Raw genomic sequence first — 5,320 nt, 5'->3', positions numbered from 1 at the left:
CATCAAAAGCTGGATGACTTTAAATTTCCTGCATCTAAATTCTGACAAGACCGAAGTTTTAATCTTTGGGCCAGAGTCCTCAAAAAATAAACTTCTTAACCAATCACTTAATCTGGGTGGCGTTAACCTGGCCTCTGGTAATAAAGTAAAAAATCTTGGTGTTATTTTTGACCAAGACATGTCATTTAAATCCCATATTAAACAGGTTTCCAGAGTTTCCTTTTTTCACCTCCGGAATATCGCCAAAATTAGAAACATTCTGTCCAGGAGTGATGCTGAAAAACTGGTCCATGCATTTGTTACTTCAAGGCTGGACTATTGTAATTCTTTACTATCAGGAAGTCCACAAAATGCAGTTCAAAGCCTTCAGCTGATCCAAAATGCTGCAGCAAGAGTTCTGATGAAAATCAACAAGAGGGATCATATTTCTCCAATTTTAGCTTCCCTTCATTGGCTTCCTGTTAAATCAAGAATAGAATTTAAAATTCTTCTTCTAACGTATAAAGCCCTTCATAATCAAGCTCCATCATATATCAGAGCTCTGATTACCCCGTATGTTCCTAACAGAGCACTTCGCTCTCAGACAGCAGGTCTGCTGGTGGTTCCTAGAGTCTCTAAAAGTAGAATGGGAGGCAGATCCTTTAGCTATCAGGCTCCTCTCATGTGGAACCAACTCCCAGTTTTGGTCCGTGAGGCAGACACCCTGTCTACTTTTAAGACTAGGCTTAAAACTTTTCTTTTTGACAAAAATTATAACTAGTGACTCATGTTACTCTCAGCTACCTTTATAGTTTTACTGCTATAGGCTTAGGTTACTGGAGTATATCAGGATCTAATTTTCTCACTATATTGAGTTCTACTGTTCTTCAATTATGCATTATGTGTTGTCATTTCTGCTTTAACTTTCTGTTCTCTCTCTTTTCTCTTCATAGTAGGTACACCTGGTCTGGCGTTCTGTTAGCTGTGACATCATCCAGAGAAGACGGCTCACCCGCTACTACCATCTAATGTAGAACAGATTACTAGATCAATGTGTGCTTCTGTGCTTTTTGTTTCTCTTGTTGTGTCTCTGTTCTGTCTTCTGTAACCCCAGTCGGTCGAGGCAGATGACCGTTCATACTGAGCCCGGTTCTGCCGGAGGTTTTTTTTCCCGTTAATGGGTGGTTTTTCTTCCCACTGTCGCTTCATGCTTGCTCAGTATGAGGGATTGCAGCAAAGCCATGTACAATGCAGATGACTCTTCCTGTGGCTCTACGGTTCCCCAGGAGTGAAAGCTGCTTGTCGGGACTTTGATGCAATCAACTGGTTTCCTTATATAGGAAATTTTTGACCAATCTGTATAATCTGACCCAATCTGTATAATATGATTGAACTTGACTTTGTAAAGTGCCTTGAGATGACATGTTTCATGATTTGGCGCTATATAAATAAAATTGAATTGAATTGAATTGAATAGTAACTGGGGTGATTTTAAAGCGTTGGACAGCAGTCTGATATCAGGGGGTGATTACCCTCACAGCTCTTGGAAAGAAGCTGTTTCAAGTTTATTAGTTCTGGCTTTGATGCTTCTGAAGCATTTAGCTGATGGGAGAGGGGCAAACAGCGCATTGCTTGGGTGGGTGAGATCAGTGGAGACGCGTCTGGCCCTTCTTTGGACTCGTGGATTGCTGCTGCTGAAGGGGTCCTTAATGTGCTGCTTGTAGCTTTGCTAAAATAACTGTTCCCATACCGGGAGTCGAACCCGGGCCGCCTGGGTGAAAACCAGGAATCCTAACCGCTAGACCATATGGGACTGGTGCTGACATCACTCAGGTAGCAGGAAATAGTACCTTTAGTTCTTCACATTACTATTATTTAGTTCTTTCTATCTAAAGTTAAGAAATTTTGCTTAATTCTCCTTTAAGGTATTTTATAATAGCTGAATAAAAAAAGCCAGTCATACCTGATTGAGGACAAATGTAACAATCAAAGAAAAAGTTTGTATTTTTTTTATTTACATACACTGTGTTGTCTGGATTCATTTTGGGAACAACATTTGTGCAGATATCTGGTAAATATTAAGTAAGTTTAATAAAGTGTAAAAAGTGGGGGTCCAAGAGGAAAACCTTGTGGAACACCAACAGAGCATACAAATAAGGAGGATTTAATCCCACCAGCACAAACAGATGCTTTCTGTAAATTTCTGACAACTATGACTTCATCAGTATAGTAGCTTGTTTAGAAAAATGATGTGTCGGTTTAGAAAAGAGAAAATTAGTGATGGTTTGTTGATGCAGTGCCTCATTCACTTTGTGACATTAAAGTGCCTGTGCAATGAATTTTAAAAAAATATCACAATGGAAATATTACATTGACAAATCTCTTTTGAAATAAATACTATATTATTATACGAATAAACAAACGGCTGTTGAGATATATGGGCATAAATTTCACTAAAAAGGAATCCGTTTTTGAGAATCTGTTGTGCTCCTTTGTGCTGTAGCGCATGAACCGACCACTGCTACAATGGCTGACAACACAGACAGTAGGGAGGAGTCTTATATTTCTGCAGACATAGCGCAGTCAACTATCAGCTGACTAAAAGTGATTTGCTATCATGAGGAAGCAGTCAGAAGAAAAAAGTCAGCCGCCATCAGATGAAGGAAACAAGGCTTCATCCGAATACCCGTAATAATAGCTTCTACCTCCTGTTCCTTGACCTTCCATGTGGTCAACAGTAAGAATTATATTGTGTATAAGAAAGGAGCTTTGGACTGCTGTGCAAACATGTAAAAAAATAAATATTCACACTTGATAATGATGACACTCAAAATACACACCTAAAAATACTTTTGCGGTGTGTATTTTGACAATTGCTTCTTGGATTCTGAGCACCATTGCAAAAATAATTAACCTGCATTAACTAAAAACTAGTTTAATAAAATATATTGAGAACATTTTTCAAAATGTACAGAATTTAGTAAAGTTATAAGACCTGTAGTCGATTTTCTAAACTACAATTTGGGTGGAAAATGAGCCACGTGAATGTCATGAAATGGAGTAAGCAAATTAAATGAATAAATTACAATATAATTATATAGTTCCATTTCAGAACAAAATGTTGTTTGAGGCTTAGTAAAACATTGCAATAAAAGATTACAACACCATTTGTGTTTTGTGAAAGGTAAACACAAATAGTCCTTTTCTGTAATAAATTAGTTGATTGAAAATATAACAAAGGGGCTTTTCAGATTCAATAGAAATCATTAACCGTACAACAACACAGTAAAGCCAAGCTTGCAGCATGACATCTTTTGTGGACAGCTTCATTAGGCCTAATTCATCGCACAAACACAGTGCTTCATATTCAACACTGAAAAAGTGTGGAGAAAACTGCAGTGGGTATCACTTGCCGAGAGGCTGCATGAACAGACTCTTTATACACCAGATGCACCCTCAAGTGAATGGGGATGTAATCAGTGAGAAGTCCCTCCCAACACACGCTCTCTTTCAACTCCACCATCTGGCTGATGCAACAGGTGGTTCAGAGTGAAGTCAAAATATTTCAACCATCTCTTTCGGCCCAAGAGGCGCCAGTCCACATCTGTTGTATTTTTTTTATATTGTCTTTAACTATTATTGCATCATTAAATGTAAAACCTTTCACTGAACATTGTTTTTGAAATAAAATCAAATTAACAGGGTTTTGTTAGAAATATCTGGCCACATGCTGCACAAGAACCACCTGCATGAGAGTGACATAAAAGTTGAGGCTATTGTTAAAAATAAGTTGCACAAAAAAAATGCATTTGTCGCAGATTCTCTATCTTAACTGTGGGACACCAAGTGAGTAATTATAATACCACCACAAAGTTGTTCATAGTTGTGAAGTGAAAGAAATGAAGAATAGTTAACAACATAATTAAGAATAAGACTCATGCAGATATTAAAAGTGTTGTGCCCCTTTGTAATCATCCTTTACTGTCATACTTTCCTTTTATGCCCGAGAATAAAATCCAGCACAACCTATTTCTTTAGTGGTCACTTAATTAGTAACTGAAGTCCAACTGTGTGTTTCTTAGAGAACATTCTTGACGAAATAGCACCATGATTACCAAGGAACCCAGCAGACAGAACAGAATTTTGTTTGAGGCTTAGTAAAACATTGCAGACAAGTCAGTAAGTATTGTTTCACTTTAAGGAAGTGAAAATCTCCCAGAGTTCTGATCATCATGTGGACCTGGATAGAGGATGGACCACCTGGACTGACAGGCTGGACCAGGAGAGCATTGATCAGAGAAGCAGGAGGACCATGGTGGCTCTGGAGGAGCTGCAGAGATCCATAACCATAAATTAAGGGGTATATGTTAATATTTCAATTTTGACTGTGCTAAAAACTACAACACCATTCAATGTGATATATTCTTACAATATGTTTGTGTTATGGTTTTTCATTTATGTTTGTGTTTATATGGTCTTACATTTTAGTTAATTCCTTTAGGATAAGTTTCTTTCTTATTTCATGTTCTCTGTGCAATCTATTTATTCTGCCAGGTCAGTGTGAGTATTTCCCCCTTAATTAGTCGGTTCTTTGGGTCTTAGTTCAGTTCCCTGTCTCAGTCTCCTTCTCTCAGCTTCCCCGCTTTGATTCTGTCACAGCTATTCCGCATATCCCCTGATTAGATCATCTGGTTAATTTTCCACCCCTACTTCAGTATTTAAGCTCCTGGTTATCACATATTATTGCTGAATTTTCCACAGTCCTGCCCGTTTTTGTGTCTTTGCTCTCTGTCCCATTCGACCTGCCTAGACGTGTATGTCTGCTGCTGTGGGAAATAAAGGTTGCTTGGTCTTGAAAGCCTCTGTAGTAAATTGGAACTTGAATTGTGACCTTTTGATTATTCTATCGGTTTTCAGGTTAGCATTTTACTAACTTAGCAAAAAGTTAGTCTATTTAGCATTTTTAAACTTTTTCTAGTAGCCCAGAACATCCCCAGGCTTCACCCACCACACATACCATATATTTTGGTGTTTCACATAAAATTCCAGTAAAATATATTTATGTTTTTGGTTTTAATGTGACAGTACGTGAAAAAGTTCAAGGGGTATGAATACTTTTGCAGGCAACTCTAAGTCCAGTTTTATGACTTCATTAAAAATAACTGCATTTGTATGACTCTTTAAAAGGCTTTATTTTAGAGCTTCTTAAATCTTTCAGGAAAATCTCTTTATTCATGAATTAAATATTCATCCTAGGATACATTAGTGACACGTATGTTTTTCTCAATACAATTAAATAAATTTTGTGAATTGCTAAAATACACCTTATTCATAGAAAATC

At 37.5% G+C, this 5,320-nt stretch overlaps 1 non-coding gene across 1 annotated transcript; it reads right to left on the bottom strand.

The window, feature by feature from the left end:
- Positions 1-1,720: 1,720 nt before the first annotated feature.
- Positions 1,721-1,792, bottom strand: trnae-uuc. Its single transcript has one exon. It is a non-coding gene; the product is annotated as a tRNA-Glu (tRNA).
- Between the last annotated feature and the right edge of the window lie 3,528 nt (positions 1,793-5,320).

The sequence above is a fragment of the Fundulus heteroclitus genome, chromosome 23 (assembly GCF_011125445.2).
Source record: "Fundulus heteroclitus isolate FHET01 chromosome 23, MU-UCD_Fhet_4.1, whole genome shotgun sequence".
NCBI lineage: Eukaryota > Metazoa > Chordata > Actinopteri > Cyprinodontiformes > Fundulidae > Fundulus > Fundulus heteroclitus.
This window is presented reverse-complemented; position numbering and strand designations above follow the sequence as displayed.